Source organism: Lethenteron reissneri, chromosome 47, assembly GCF_015708825.2.
Source record: "Lethenteron reissneri isolate LAM-NWPU_2019-01 chromosome 47, ASM1570882v1, whole genome shotgun sequence".
Lineage (NCBI taxonomy): Eukaryota > Metazoa > Chordata > Hyperoartia > Petromyzontiformes > Petromyzontidae > Lethenteron > Lethenteron reissneri.
This window is the reverse complement of record NC_083825.1, coordinates 2,847,436-2,864,925: the sequence shown is the minus strand read 5'-3', so window position 1 is coordinate 2,864,925 and position 17,490 is coordinate 2,847,436.

Here is a 17,490-nt window from a genome sequence, read left to right as displayed (position 1 = left end):
ACCCCACACCTGATGTCACCACCACCACCACGACACATCACCATCGCTTCCTTCCCTCCGCCAGATCCCGTCGCAGTCGCACGGGCGATATCCCGTGACCCCTCCATTTGTCCACTGAAGCCGACTTGACACCCGAGCGATCAGTCGCATGCAACTCGATTGAATGCAACTCGGTTGTGTGCAAGAGGCTCGCTTGTAATGTGAACGTCTCTGCAACCGGTTGCGAGCTGTTGGGCACCCCCTCTCCCCCTCCATGATTCCTGCTACTCACGGTCCAGACTCCACTCTCAAACGGCGTACAGCTCGACGATTCGAAGCCACGTGCTGCACACTTTGTGGGACTCTGATTGGTCGTTACGATGCTGATGCGGGGAGGGGGTGGAGCTAATCAAAGGGGGCGGAGCTAATCAAAGGGGGTGTGTCTACGCTGGCAAGGGGGGCGGGGTCAGACACGAGCCACGCTTACACCCGTGCTGATTGCCAAACTACTCGCCCAGATGTGAACTCGGCTACAATCCCATTCCATTCTAGATTTGAAGCTTTCGTGACTGCAAGTATTCATATTCTTAGGTTTTTTTCGGTGAAGTCACGTAGGTAAAAAAATAAAATTTAAATTAATAAAAGCAAAATAAAAAATACAAATAAAAATCACGACGTTTCGGAGGCAACACCTACGTGACTTTACCGAAAAAACCTAAGAATAATCCCATTCCACTCATGATAGTTTTATACTGGAGGGGGTGGAGGGAGGGGGAGGTTGGTTTGGATGCACCCCCCCCCCCTCTGCACCAGTACACACACACGCACAACACGTATTAGATTGTGCCCCCCCCTAACCCCTTTTTACTGTTACAGAAAATCGCCACTGGTAGTTGGTAGTAGTATCCCACTCCCCCCACCCCCCTTGTGTCTCCCCACACCCCCCCCCCCTCTAACACAGAGATACGGGAGCAATGAACTACCCGCCCCCTTCGTTATCCTATAGCCTTGTTACCCTACGTCATCTTACCGGCGTTACCCACTTCGTTACGCGAGCCCCGTTACGCGACCTCGTCTTAATCTCTGCTTCCCTACGCGTGCTCGCCGCGTACAAAGTGAATCGATGATGACGATGATGATGATGACAACGACGTTTGGCAAGAAGTCCTCTCGTCACCCGTGTACTTGAGCGCGCGTGTGTGCACCCAACTCCGCCGTGTGTTGAACACATCGTGACAACAACAACAACACACGCACACGCACGCACGGAAAATATTAAACAAACAAAACCACGGACTTTTAAGTGTTTTGCCAGTCATGGGGGGGGGGGGGTGGGGAGGGGAGTTACACGTTATCCTCTCTATTTCATGATGATACTGATGATGATGATGTTAATGATGATGTTAGTAATTGCTGATGATGATGATTTCCTGGGGAGGCTATGTACATTACAGGCATGATGGTTTATAAACTCGCTAGCAGACGCTTTAAGATTTTCCGCGATCCAGTCCTCAGTTTGTTTTGTCGTCTTTGTTTTCTCCTTCCAAACTCATTCCACGTCTTGTGTTGTCCCCAGCATCGCCATCATTTACTAAAACAAAACAAACGAGCAGAAATAACAATAACAATAATGATGATAACGACGACAGTTAACTGTATTTATTTTTTGAAAGTCTTCTCCGTAATCCAATCGCTATCGATACATTTTACACGATGTCATAATTAATATTGTGATTATTATTATTACGAGCTGACGCGCCCTTGTAAAGAAGAAGAAATCGATCACCGAGTTGCTGCGCGAACGCGGGAGATGTCTAAATGAAGATGAACTTCTAGATTTGAAGCTTTTGTGACTGCAAGGATTCATATTCTTAGGTTTTTTCGGTAAAGTCACGTAGGTAAAAATGTAAAATTAATAAAAGTAAAATAAAATTAAAATAAAAAATCACGACGTTTCGGAGGCAATACAAGCTTCCGTCTTCAGGTGGAACCGTCACAGCCACGACAGCTGTATCAAGTGGCTGTGACGGTTCCACCTGAAGACGGAAGCTTGTATTGCCTCCGAAACGTCGTGATTTTTTTTATTTTTCATTAATTTTAATTTTTTACCTACGTGACTTTACCGAAAAAACCTAAGAATATGAAGATGAACTTGCAGAGATGCAGGGAGGGTGGCGGGGAGTGAGACCTGACCTGGCACGACAGTCCCAGCTGTAGTGACAAGCACTGCTGCTGCTGCTCGCTACGTGGTTATGCCAAGGGTTGCCACCTCCACCGTACAACAACAAAAACGGGGCGTTACGTGGGTAATTCTAGATTTGAAGTTTTCGTGACTGCAAGGATCCATACTCTTGGGTTCTTTCGGTAAAGTCACGTAGGTGGAAATAAAAATAAAAGATAAGAATATGTTTATTCTTTATTCTTATCTTTTATTGTTACGTGGGTAGAATAGCATCTCCCCAATGACAGTAGGTGGGAGAATTTCGTGTAAATGTCTTCGGGTGGTGTGTTTAACATCACGAGCCACGAGCCATCCACTGCTGGATGAAAACTGACCAAAAAACAGAAACTCGTAATGCCTACAGATTTTCCAGGACGATCCTGGGAAAACCGGGACGGGTGGCAACCCGAGTTATACCCACGCCCATTCCCCTCCCCACTGTGAGTCGAATAGCGAGTCTTGATTGGTGGCTGCAGCAGTGTTTTTCACTCCAGAGATTCTGTGGGGGAGGGGAGGATGGGAGGGGAGCGTGGGGGAGAGGTGGTTTTGTGGGGGGGGGGGGGGGGGCTTGCTGCTTAGACTCGCCCATGTATTTTGTCGAGTCGGGGTGAGTCGGGGAGTCGAGGCGACGAGGCGGCGGTGTCGATGCCTCCGTCGTGGAGAGGCAGTCTCCCGAGGCTTCAAGCTCTCACGGAGGAGTGGACACGGCCATCGATCTTTCGTAAAACTCCAAACATCAATTCTCTCTGATGCGCGCGCACACGCGATTTGCAGCAGCAGCAGCAGTCTCGACTGGCACGGAGAGAGAGAGAGAGAGGGGGGGAACGCGCGTTCAGGCGTGTGGTGGTCACCAATCGATTTCGACGAAGCCTCCTCTTCCTCCTGGAGCAGAGCGGACATCCGCACAACTCCCGCTTCGGGCTGCGCGACTATTTTTTTTTATCGGCGACTCGTTGACACGGAGAGCGAGATCCGCTTCGCGACGTTCGCTCTTCGTTGGCAGCGGCGGTCGCACACAAACAAACAAACTCCACCGCTGTTTGGCCACGTAGGGGGCCACGTAGGGGGCCACGTAGGGGGCCACGTAGGGGGCCACGTAGGGGGCCACTCGAGCGATGCCGAATCTCTCGGAGTCTCTCGGGTGCGGAACCGACAAGTTCGATATCGGCTCTCGGCTCATGGACCCAACTCGCGTAAGTTGGCACGGGCGCTGCTGCAAAGAGTTCAAATTCCCCCAGCCCCCTATCCAATACCGCCCCCCGCCAACTCCCCCCCCCCCCCCCCTCTTCATAGCCGCGGCGGCTGGGCCCGCAATTGCACCGCCTGCGCACTCGACGGGAGTGGAATCACAATCCCCGCGAGCCACCGTGGGGATGAGGTCACCACGCGGGGCCCAGGTGAAGCCAGGTGATCGGTGGTCACCCACCCCCCCCCCCTAGTTACTGTTCACCCCACCCCCCCACCCCCCACTGCTGTGAGTGACGGCTCAGCCAGTCGTCCGTCCTGGGAGACGCTCCACTTTACCCCCCCGGCAGTCAGAGCGGGACAATAAAGAAACATTGACGAGACGAAGTGAGGAGCGGTGTGAGCGTGGTTCCTTCTGCTGCTGCCGGTCAACCTCGCGTACCCCCCCCTCCCCACCAACCCAGCCTACACCCCCCTCCCCACCAACCCAGCGTACCCCCCCTCCCCATCAACCCAGCATACCCTCCCCACCAACCCAGCGTACACCCCCCCTCCCCACCAACCCCGCGTACACCCCCCCTCCCCACCAACCCAGCGTACCCCCCCTCCCCACCAACCCAGTGTACCCCCCCTCCCCACCAACCCAGCGTACACCCCCCCTCCCCACCAACCCAGCGTACACCCCCCTCCCCACCAACCCAGCCTACACCCCCCTCCCCACCAACCCAGCGTACCCCCCCCCTCCCCACCAACCCAGCCTACACCCCCCTCCCCACCAACCCAGCGTACACCCCCCCGCCCGACCAACCCAGCGTACCCCCCCCCCCTCCCCACAAACCCAGCGTACACCCCCCCTCCCCACCAACCCAGCGTACACCCCCCCTCCCCACCAACCCAGCGTACACCCCCCCTCCCCACCAACCCAGCGTACACCCCCCCTCCCCACCAACCCAGCGTACCCCCCCCTCCCCACCAACCCAGCGTACACCCCCCCTCCCCACCAACCCCGCGTACACCCCCCCCCCTCCCCACCAACGCCGCACTCGAGGGTTGCCACCTGTCCCGTTTTTTTTCTTCCTCCCAGGATCGTCGCTTCTTGTCGAGGTTGTCTGCTGCCCTTGGGAAATCTGTAAGCCAGCCTTGATTTCAGCGGGGCCTGAGCACCCCCCCCCCCCCCCCCCACTATGAGACCCCAAATATTTGTATTCTATGGATATTCGCCAGGCAACACAATTTTTAATGTTTGTGTTTTCATCAACGTAGGCCCCTATTTTAGTGGGACGTTAAAAGTCGTGGGTCGTTTTCATTTGCGTAACAGGATGGGCAACGCCGCGTCGCGCGGGAGACGACGCCGAGCCGCGCGCCTTGCCCCGTCACAGGGGGACGCGACGTCGTCCCGATTTGTTTCTTCTGTTTGCACCCCAGAGGTGGCAACCGAGCGAAGCTCCCTTCGACGTCGGCGATTTACGGTAAAGGCCGCGGTTTGTGGAAACATTCAAGTGACCTTCACACGGCCGAGCTGCGGAGAAAAACAAAAATCGATAATTCCATTTCAAATAAGAAGACGTAAATATAAAAGCTAGAAGTTAAAAACAGAATCAATCACGTGACTGTCGATCACAGCAACACGCGTGCAAAGTGACACGCACGTCACCACAGCGCGTTGTGCCAGGCTAGGTGCAGGAGGTCATGGGACATGCCCAGATGTTGTGAGCATATTGCTGAGCGACCACCCAACGACACGCGCGCTCACACGGACACATTCACCGCACGTTCATAAAGAAAGATCCCCCGTATAGCCTTAACAGACTGTTCGGGCAAGTGCTGCTATCGAGCACATACGTGAAGGTCGGTACGGCACACGCGCGGGTGGGGTGGGAAAGCAGGGCGGGGAAGTACCCGGCCGCCTTTGTCTCCCCAGTGGCAATCTTTACTACGCACTGCACCAGGTACTCATTTGAGGCCGGGTCGACCGAGGCGTGGCCCAGGACCGGTTAAGAGAATCGTCACTGGGTGTTGGTGTCCTCATTTTGAGTGGAGGTCGCTGTGCTTCCGACGAGGTGATCAAGGAATCGCAGACGCAGAGTCGGCACTGACCGAGAGCCTCGGTTCGAATCCGGGTGTCGCGATGCGCTACCACGGTGATGGCGACCTTCGGGTTCTGAAATGCAGCGAGCTGACGATGGTGGTCTCAGCCCGATGCTCACAATCGCTGCACCAAACTCACATCGCTTGACATTCGCTGTTCCAATTCACGTTGTCACATCATACGGGTGCTGCTGCTGCTGCTGATGATGATGATGACGATACTAGCACTGCTGCTGTCGATGATGCTAAATCAGCTGATGCTGATCATGATGCGAAAAATCAAGGTGATGATGCCGTTGATATTGCCCGTGCCGCTGGTGCTAACTCTGCCGATGCTGATCATTATTGTAGCTGTTACTATTAAAACAAATGATAATGCTTTTCATCATGCTGCTGGTGGTGCTGCTGCTACTGGTGCTGCTGCTACTGCTGATTGCTGCTGCTACTGCTGATTGCTGATTGCTGCTGCTACTGCTGATTGCTGATTGCTGATACTGGTGCTGCTGCTACTGCTGATTCCTGCTGCTGCTACTGATGCTGCTGCTACTGCTGATTCCTGCTGCTGCTACTGGTGCTGCTGCTACTGCTGATTGCTGCTGCTGCTACTGGTGCTGCTGCTGCTGATGCTGCTGCTGATTGCTGCTGCTGCTACTGCTGATTGCTGCTGCTGCTGATGCTGCTACTGATGCTGCTGATTGCTGCTGACGACGACTGCGAGTCTGGGCTGCTGCTACTGCTGATTGCTGATGCTGCTGATGCTGCTGCTGATTGCTGCTGCTGCTACTGATGCTGCTGCTGATTGCTGCTGCTACTGCTGATTGCTGCTGCTGCTACTGGTGCTGCTGCTGATGCTGCTGCTGGTGCTGGTGCTGCTGCTACTGCTGATTGCTGATGCTGCTACTGCTGATGCTGCTGCTGATGCTGCTGACGACGACTGCGAGTCTGGGCTGCTGGCGCCTCTGGCCCCGTGTACAACACCCCCCGGATGCGCGGCCTGCCTCGCTTGGCCGCCGTCGCCACGACAGCGCGATCCTTTGATGGCCATCACGGAAACGAGCGACACATTTGGGGGTTGAGGGGTCACGCTCGGAAACTTCCTCAACTCCTCCCCACCCCCCACCCGAACTCTCTCGAGCACCCCCCCCCCCCCGTGCCCGCTGACCAAGGCCACCGCATAACAATCACAGATCACCTCGCCGCGCGCGTAACTAACCCCCGAATTCCCACCGCTCACAACCCACACATCCGACCTCCCGCCACCGCCATCCTCGCCCACCCCACTCCGGGCAGGGGCGGCGGGGGCGGGGGTGCGGGGGGGGCAACCGGGGGCACAAAGTTGGGGATAAGGGGGGGGGGGTAAGAGGGCAAGGTCAAGTTATTTTTAATTCTTTATTCTAAAAAAAATAGTAAAAAATAAACTCCTGGCGCCGTTTCGCCACCGCCGTGGTCGAGAGTACAGGAAAGAGAGAGCGCGTGGAAGGCAGGGTGCGTGGGAGGCAAGGTGCGTGGGAGGCAGGGTAAGTGGGAGGCAGGGTGCGTGGGAGGCAGGGTGCGTGGGAGGCAGGGTGCATGGGAGGCAGGGTGCGTGGGAGGCAGGGTGCGTGGGAGGCAGGGTGCGTGGGAGGCAGGGTGCGCGGGCGGCAGGGTGCGTGGGAGGCAGGGTGCGTGGGAGGCAGGGTGCGTGGGCGGGAGGGAGCGTGGGCGGCAGGGCGCGTGGGAGGCAGGGTGCGTGGGTGGGAGGGAGCGTGGGAGGCAGGGTGCGTGGGAGGCAGGGTGCGTGGGCGGGAGGGAGCGTGGGCGGCAGGGCGCGTGGGAGGCAGGGTACGTGGGCGGGAGGGAGCGTGGGAGGCAGGGTGCGTGGGAGGCAGGGTGCGTGGGCGGCAGGGTGCGTGGGAGGCAGGGTGCGTGGGAGGCAGGGTGCGTGGGCGGGAGGGGGCGTGGGAGGCAGGGTGCGTGGGAGGCAGGGTGCGTGGAGGCAGGGTGCGTGGGAGGCAGGGTGCGTGGAGGCAGGGTGCGTGGGAGGCAGGGTGCGTGGGCGGCAGGGTGCGTGGAGGCAGGGTGCGTGGGAGGCAGGGTGCGTGGGAGGCAGGGTGCGTGGAGGCAGGGTGCGTGGAGGCAGGGTGCGTGGGAGGCAGGGTGCGTGGAGGCAGGGTGCGTGGAGGCAGGGTGCGTGGGCGGCAGGGTGCGTGGGAGGCAGGGTGCGTGGGCGGCAGGGTGCGTGGAGGCAGGGTGCGTGGAGGCAGGGTGCGTGGAGGCAGGGTGCGTGGAGGCAGGGTGCGTGGGAGGCAGGGTGCGTGAGAGGCAGGGTGCGTGGAGGCAGGGTGCGTGGGAGGCAGGGTGCGTGGAGGCAGGGTGCGTGGAGGCAGGGTGCGTGGAGGCAGGGCGCGTGGGCGGCAGGGTGCGTGGGTGGGAGGGTGCGTGGGAGGCGGGGCGCGTGGGAGGCAGGGCGCGTGGGCGAGGTGAAGGTGGGGGGGTGGGCAGTAACCACGCCCAAGCCACCTTTATCTCCCCAATGTTGATGTTTCAATACCCACTGCCCCAGGTAATCGTCTAGCCTCAACACACTGTTGGGAGCAAGTGCTGTTAGCGAGTGGCACCTATGAAGGCCGGAACGCCACACCAGGGGGTGGGTGATCAAAACCACGCCCGGCCAACTTTGTCTCCCTCGTAGCGATGCTAGGTACTCATTTTTGGGGCCAAGTAGACCACGAGGGGGAGGCCCAGGACCGGTTACGATATTCGCCGCTCGTGCTATTACTGGTCGTGATCCGGAATCAAAACTCGGGACGCCGGGTTCATAGCGCAGTGCGCTAACCACTGCGCCACCGCTCCCCCACTACAGCACGCGTGCTTAGAGGTACGGCGGGAGGAGCGTTCGTGTATCAGAGGGCAATATCTTAATCGAGTCGGTGATCCTGGTTTCACGGCTTCTCACCTGGCTCAACAAAATTTACTTGAACCGTGGTTATGGGACTCCCCTAGTTCTACTCAGCCTTAAATTAGTACGTGGTGCAGTGTAAAAAAAATATCACCGCCGGGGAGACGCGTGGGGGTCACGCCCCCCCCCTCCACCCCACCACCGATCCCGCGACACCCCTCGTGCACCGTCCCGATCTTCACAGATGCTCGCGAACAGCACTTTGCCCCACCAGCCTCCGTAGGCTACACGGGGGATCTTTGTTTTTGGTTTGTGGGTGTAGGGATACACGCACACACACACCTGCGTGCGAGCACAATCCTGGCGCGTTTCCCTGCCCCCAACCTCCATCCCCCCCAGCCCCCCTCCAGCCCCCCCCCCACCGGGGTAACGCTCGTTCACACGCCGCTGGCATGGAGGGGAGGGGGCGCGCGGGGGGTGGGGGGCACAAATAGCCCCCCACCCCCCGCATCCCTACCCCCCTCCCTCCCTCCCACCCCACCCCACCCACCCCGCCCACCCAGTTTCCTTCAACTTTCGGGTTGAGTCGCCGAGCCACCAAGGGCGCGGTAACGCCTCTCCTCCCCCCGCCCCTCACCCCCACAGTCCCCCCCCCCCCCACAGACCCCCCCCCCCCCCCCCCCACAAACCCCCCCCAACTCCACCCCTCATCCTCCCCCGTGCTCACCCACCCCTCCCCCCTCCATCGCCTCCCGTCTGCTTCATTCAATGGGCCAGAAGCGCAGCGTCAGAGGCTATGTGAGGGCAGACAGCGGACAAAGACAAAGCTCCCCCGTATAGCCTTGACAGGCGTTTGGGGCAAGTGCTTTCAGCGAGCACCTACGGATACACGAATGTACACACGCCCACACACAAAGGCGAATATCCCCCTTTGGCTTTCGCATATTGTTGAGTCAGCTACTGCTCGTGAGCACATATGAAGGACACCACCGGCACACGAGGGGGAGGTGGATGGTCAACACCACGCCCGGCCGCCTTTGTCTCCCCAGCGCTGATTTCTAACCACTGCACCAGGTGTAAAGACCAGACGTCACACACACACGCACACGTAGACCAATGTTTTCCGGTGACGGTTATATCATCAACACATTCTGGAAAAGTGTCAACTTATCTGAGATTCGTCAGCAGGGTTGGCCATTCTTAAGCTGACGTCCACGCACGGAAATTATTGCGTTCTTCAACTGTTCGGCACCTTCCCACGTGAAATAAACAAAAACATGCCATCTGGGCCCTTGGCCTAAGGGTCTATGTATCTGTGTGAGCCACTGGAATCAATCAGGGCTCGTGTATCTCTGTGTGATAAAGTATGGGTTGGGAAGTCCGACCCTCTGCCATCTCCCCACGCATAGGCGGCTTGGGCCCAGGAAACACGGCAAGGAACCCAGGCAAGGAAAGGCGCCTCCTCGGCCTACGAATCAAATCAAAATTAACCGGGCCTTTTAGAGAAATACGGCGCAATTAATATAATATTAGGATGATAAATTCGCCTGGGTTGAGTTATTAGCACTGATGAAAACACATTAACGGAGGGTTTTCTCAAACGCTGTAGTAATGCTGCCACGTGCATAACACAAATGTTCAGCCATGTTGGATTTAGCATTCGCCACGCCAGGCACGTGATCCCGCCCAGCCAATCAGAGTGCGTGCTCATCTTCTTGGTTCTTTCGGTAAAGTCACGTAGAAGGGAAGTAATACAATAATAAAGCTAAAACATGATAAAATAATTCTCACGACGTTTCACCTGAGGACGGCTGCTTGCGTTGTGGCCGAAACGTCGTGAGAATTATTTGATTATGTTTTATTTTTATTATTTTATTATTTCCCTTCTACGTGACTTTACCGAAAGAACCAAGAAGATGAATCCCTGCAGTCACGAAAGCTTTAAATCGAAATTTAAGAGTGCGTGCTGTTCGTGCAGCAGCAATAACAAATGTCAAACGTGGTTTTAGCAACTCCATTGTACTCGTTGCAATCCGACAAGCAACAATGTTGCGAGAAACTTTTGCAAATAAAGTTGCAATATTTATCTGGATTGTTCGAGGAATTATAAGATACCCCCCCCCCACACCCCTCTTCTGTAATTAAAGCCAATGATGGTGGAGGTGCGTATTCTAATCTGGCAAACCTAAACCAATAACGAGCGTTGCTGTGAATATATAACAAAATTAATTATCAGACACAGAGCGACACTCGTAATTATATCAGTTACGTAGGACTAAGAAATTGTGCCCGAACTGGGACCCACCGCACCCCATGTCGTATAAAGTGGAGGGACGTTGGCAGTCACATCTGGCAGTCCCCACAGCATTGATTGAAGCGAGGTCTGCTGATGAGACACCCAATGTCGAAACCGGTCCAGAGTTTTTTGCTCGTTCTTAGAATCAACGCTGCTGAAAATATACACTCGCGGAAGGCCGTGCCGCTGATGGGATGTGTAAAAGAATACTTTTATTCTGTGGTAGTGTATGAAGAAAACACATCGTCTGCGTATGCATTTCGGTGTAATCCGGTAGCTGTGTGTGAGAGAGGCCAGATTTGTGTAATTTTATGGACACCGGGCGCAAGTTTGAGGTGCTTCTTACTTTCCGGAGCGTCTTATAATCCGGAAAATGTGGCATCTGTCACCTAATCCTCTCCCCCCCCCCCCCCCCCAGCAATTGGCGCGCAATGTTAATGGCATCTGCTGCTGTCATTGCATGCAGAGGAGCAGCGCTGACGATTTCGTTATAACGCTAATCACACGCCAGGCTCTCTAATTACAGCGTTGGAACACCTCGTCCCTCAAGGGTTATTGGTAAACAACAACACGAATGAACAACAACCACGAACACGACTCTGGCAAACCGCAACAATGAAAATCGACAAGGTATACGATCATAATACCAACAACCGAACAAACCACCATAAAACCATCAACAACCACAAAAACCACCACACAACCACAATAACCACCACAACAATAATCACCACACAACAACCACAATAACCACCCCACAACCACAATAACCACCACAACAATAACTAACACACAACCACAATAACCACCACACAACAACCACAATAACCACCACACAACAACCACAATAACCACCACACAACAATAACCACCACACAACAACCACAACAACCAGCACACAACCACAATAACCACCACACAACACCAACCACCACAATAACCGCCCCGCAACAACCACAACAGCAACAATCACAACCACAATTACAATCACAGGCCTTACACGAGTACCTGGTGCGGTGTGTAAACATCGACACTGGGGATACAAAGGCGGTCGGGCGTGATGCTGGCCACCCATCCCTTCGTGTGCCGTTCCAGCACCTTCATAGGTGCACGCTAGCAGCACTTGCCTCTACAGTCTGTTAAGGCTATACGGGGGATCTTTGTCTTTGTACATTTGTTGACATTTGTTGATGTGTGTCTCTATGTGCACGTGTGTGTGTGTGTGTATACTGTGTGTATGTGTATTTGAATGTTATTTATAGCCGAGTGGTGATCACTACGAGACCGACAACCCGAGTTCGATTCCCGCTCACGGCCAACACAACTGGGATTATTTGAAGGGGGTCCCGTGCCTCCACTCGGTAAACTTAAATAAGTAAAAACTTAATTTGGAGCTATCGTGACTGCAGAAATTACTCTTTGGTTCTTTCGGTAAAGTCACGTATAAAGATAAAATAATTAATTAAATACTAGCATACGACGTCTCGATTGCAACACAAGCAATCGTCATCAGGTATAATTGAAATAGAAACACAAATCTAGTATACTTAGAAATGTAATGTAATTCAACAGAGAGTCGGATAACGCAACAGTCAACACCCTACCTGGTTGATTAGGTTCTTCCTGAGAATGCTAAATTTGAGAGAGAGATTAAACACAGAACCAGAGACATATAGACAGACATATAAGCAGACAGATATCACAGAGATACATAGAGAGAGAACAAACATAGGCACACAGAGCGATAAATGAGTAAGTAGCTGGTGCTCTGTGTAAGCATCAGCACTGGGAGAGACAAAGGCGGCCAAGTGGAGTTGTTGATCACACCACCATCATCACATGCCGCGAGTGTCCGCGAACAGCACTTGCCCCAACAGTCTGTTAAAGGCTACACGGGGGATCTTTATCTCTGTCTTGTGTGTTTGCGCGTCTGGGCTGACTCTAATTAACTCTCTCTCCCTCCCCCGCGCGCTCTCTGTTCCCAATTAGCTCCCAATTCTGTTTATTATTTCTCTCGCACGGTGGGGAGAGGGGGGGGCTGTGATGCTCCCCCACGGCTCACTAAATTCCCCCGACCCACCCACCCCCCGGACCGCCTTTAATTCCCACCCTAATCGATGCGCGATGGGGGTCGCCTGCTTAGCGATAATTGTTTAACCGCGTTATTGCCATCGCTGGGAAGGGTTGTAACGCGATATGGCTTGCCCCCCCTCCCCTCCCCGCAATGTTATTTCAGGCTCTTTTAGGGGGGGGGCGGGAGATGAAATTCGTTGGGGTGGAATGGGTTGGTGGGTTGGTGGGTTGGTGGGGGGGGTATGGGATTAAGAGTCGCATCGTCTGTGCGATGGTAAAGATTGGGACGAGCTGGGGGAGAGTGGCCGACACGAGATCCACTCCAATCCCCTCGAGTCCGCGGGAGGTTTCGTCGGGGCTCGTGTGGCTGCGTGTGCGCATGCGCTGAACGTAGGCGCTGGGGAGACAAAGACGGCCGAGTCGGGTTCTGGTCACGCCAACGACGACAAACACCCCCCCCCCGGGTAGCCTGTGACAGACTGTAGGGGCAAGTGCTGTTAGCGAGCAGCACCTATGAAGGCCGGCACGGCACACGAGGGGGTGGGTGGCCAGCACCACGCCCGTCCGCCTTTGTCTCCACAGTGGCGATTATTTTTTTACACAGCGACCAGGTACTCATTTGAGGCTGAGTCGACCTAGGGGAGGAGGCCCAGGACCGGTTCACATAATCGTCACTGGTGTTGGTCGCCGGGTTCGTAGCGCAGCGTGCTAACCGCTTCACCGCCGCTCCCGACACATCGCCCCAACGCTCACACCACCACCACCACCCCCAATTCGTGTGATGTTCTGGCCTTCATAGGTGCTCGCTAACAGCACTTGCGGTAGTGGTGCGCGCGGTTCCACGCTATGAAGTTTGTATCGGTGCCACGTTGAATCTGCCTTGCCATCGTAGAACGCCATTAGAATTTACATGAGTTCAGGACCGCCGGCTATATTAGTAGTTATGATAACAACGCAAAATCAACGCGCTCGTCAACAACACCGTTCATGGCCTCGGAAGGAGTAAAAAATAACAATAGGCGACGTTTCGAGCAATGACCCTTCTTCACGGCACATGAACAGAGAGGCGAGCGAGGGCTCGAGTGGGCAATGAGAGTTGGACGCACCCCGCGGCGGGAGTGGTGGTGGTGGCCCTGATGAACATCGCATTTTCATCTTCTTGTTTCTCCGATGACCCCGTTTCTAAATAGGCGACGCGAATAGTTACCGAGTAGTGGCTGTTGAGTAACAGACAACCCCCTGACCACAATCACAAAAAGGGTTATCACAAAATAAACGTATCCATGTTTGTCTGTTATCTTTATTAGACGTACACGCGTGCTTACGTGTGCGTACACACACACGAGTACTGCACGTGCACGTGCACAGTATATAACTTATTGGTTCTTTCGGTAAAGTCACGTAGAAGGGAGATAATAAAATAATAAAAAGAAAACATAATTTTCGATTTAAAGCTATCGTGACTGCAGGGATTCATCTTCTTGGTTATTTCGGTAAAGTCACGTAGAAGGGAAGTAATAAAATAATATAAATAAAACATAATAAAATAATTCTGTCTCCCCGACAGACCTGGTCTTCACCTGAGGACGGCTGCTTGCGTTGTGGCCGAAACGTCGTGAGAATTATATTATTATGTTATATTTTTATTATTTTATTACTTCCCTTCTACGTGACTTTACCGAAAGAACCAAGAAGATAAAACATAATTTTCACATAGAAGGGAGATAATAAAGTAATAAAAATAAAACATTATTGTATAATAAAATAAAACATTATTGTATTATGTTTTATTTTTATTATTTTATTATCTCCTTTATGTTTTATTTTTATTATTTTATTATCTCCCTTCTACGTGACTTTACCGAAAGAACCAAGAAGATGAATCCCTGCAGTCACGAAAGCTTTAAATCGAAAATTATGTTTTATTTTTATTATTTCATTACTTCCCTTCAAAGTGACTTTACCGAAATAACCAAGAAGATGAATCCCTGTAGTCACGAAAGCTTTAAATCGAAATGTATATCCCTTTTGTCAATCGGCTGCCGGATCTGCGTTCTCTGTGGGTCGTGGCGGAGTTCGTGGGGATTCCTCGACCATACTTCACCACGGCGGTCAGTGCGGATTCGTAATTGCGATCACAGGCGCGGGAGCACAGAAGTACAATACAACAACGCGCTCCGTCGTACGGAAGATGAAAGTTAACCGGACAGAGACAAAGTTCCCCCCAGAGCCCCAACAGACCGGTCCGCCAGTGGGGGGTGGTGGCACGTGCCCCCCCCCCCCCCCACCCAATGATCCGATCGAAATCCCTAATTTCGATCGGATCATTGGGGTTTATTAGGAATAAATCGGCATTTTGCGACCCGCACTGCCACTGTGTAGCATATTATTACGGGCCAGGGACTCTATGAGATGATAAGACAATAGTCTGAGTCCATAATTGGCAATAAGTAACGGCAAAGCGGTTATAAGTGACTCACAGAATTGTGCGCATTTGCGTGTACAGGACACGACTTCCCTGAAGGCATCAACACCTTCAGCGAGCGCGATGCCGATCACACAACGCGGTTCGAATTCGACCCTCGATCGATGGCTGCGCCATCGCCGCACACGCTTCGATTAAAAAAACAAGGGACAACTCCTTACTTACTCTTTGGTTCTTTCGGTAAAGTCACGTAGGTGAAAAATAAAATAAAAATAAGAAAGAAACTCACTTTTTTTTCACCTACGTAACTTTACCGAAAGAATCAAAGAGTATGGATTCTTGCAGTCACGAAAACTTCAAATCTAGAATAACTCCTTACTTACTAACAACTCCTTACTTACTAACAACTCCTTACTTACTAACAACTCCTTACTTACTAACAACTCCTTACTTACTAACAACTCATCTATCAGTTTTCATTGCTGGAGGGATTGACCCCCCTACCTGAAAATCCTGGCTCCGCCATTGCCGGTGACGATTATCTTGAACCTGTCCTGGGCCTCCCCTACGTCGACTCGGCCTCAAGCGAGTACCTGGTGCGATGTGTAGTAAACATCGCCACTGGGGAGACAAAGGCGGCCGGGCGCGTTGCTGGCCACCCACCTCCTCGTGTGCCACAGTGGCGGCCTTCATAGGTGCTGCTACTCGCTTACAGCACTTGCCCCAACAGTCTGCTGAAAGCTATACGGGGACACGTTGCGTCTGTGTAGTGGTGTGTATTGTATGAGTAGTGTGTGAATATAGTTGCGTGTGTATTTGCGTGGCTGTCTGTGTTTATTCAGGTGAATACGCAATTGTGTTTTTGAGAGTTTTGTGTGTGTGTGTGGATAATGCCGCGCGAATGACCCGGGGGGAGACGCGGGGAGACAAATGGAGACGCGGGCTGACTGCAGGGAAACGTGGGGGACGATGCATAGAGACACGGGGAGACACGGAAAGACACGCAGGGAGACGTGGGGGACGATGCATAGATACACGGGGAGACACACAGAGAGACGAAGAGACACGCAGAGAGACGGAGAGACACGCAGGGGGACGATGCATAGAGACACGGAGAGACACGCAGAGAGACGGAGAGACACGCAGAGAGACGGAGAGACACGGAGAGACACGCAGAGAGGCAGAGGGACGGAGAGACACGCAGGGAGACGTGGGGGACGATGCATAGAGACACGGGGAGACACGGAGAGACACGGAGAGGCACGCAGAGAGACACGCAGGAAGACGCGGTGGGGCACCCGCGTCTCCCTGCGTGTCTCTCCACCTGTGGACTTGGTACTCGATTAGAGGGAGAGAAGAGTTCTGGGCGGGAGGGGTACAGGGGGGCGGAGGTGGGAGGGGTCAGCGATGGAGGAGAGGCGTGGAGGGGGGTGGAGGGGGATGGAGGGGGATGGAGAGGTGGAAGGGGTGGAAGAGGGTTGAGGGGAAAAGGGGTAGAGGGGGTGGAGGGGGGTATGGGGGGAGGGGGTTGGATAGGGAGGGGGTAAAGGGGGAGGGGGGTAGAGGGGTAGAGGGGGGTGGAGGGGGGTGGAGGGGGAGGGGGTAGAGGGGGGGGAGGGTAGAGGGGGGGAGGGGGTAGAAGGGAAGGGGGTAGAGGGGAAGGGGGTAGAGGGGGGAAGGGGGTAGAGGGGGGGTCTCACCTGTTCTCTCTGCGCGGAACCGCAGCTCCAGGTGTTTGGGCAAAAATTCTTTCTTTTCCCTTTCCTCAACCACAACCTCCACCACCAACTACCACCACCAACTACCACCACCAACTACCACCACCAACTGCCACCAACAACTACCACCACCAACTGCCACCAACTGCCACCAACTGCCACCAACTACCACCAACTGCCACCAACTGCCACCATTCGCCACAAAATAGCGGTGACATCACTACAGCATGTGCCAGACTAGGTGGACATTGAGACCACGTGATTGGTCGAAATCCCCCGGGCAGTAGCTCACGGGACAGACCCAGGTGCTGTGGGTTGACTGAGTTGACTGGCAGATGCACCACCTGTACTACCCCACCTGGATGAGTTTTATCCACCCAACGCCTCTGCTCGTGGTTGTGAGAGTCGTTCCTCCGCTGTTGTTGGGAGGGCGACTGCCTCCAACTGCCCAGCGGCGTCCTTCACGAGCCTCCTCCACAGAGGCCGATCTTGACACCGCTGGTACCAGTCATCGGCAAATCCACTCAGCTCCACATCCTCCATGTAACCACATCACTCCATCTCATCTTCAGCCCGTGCCGCTCCCGTTAAGGCTCCTCTAGAAGCTGCTTGGGTATGGCTCCCATC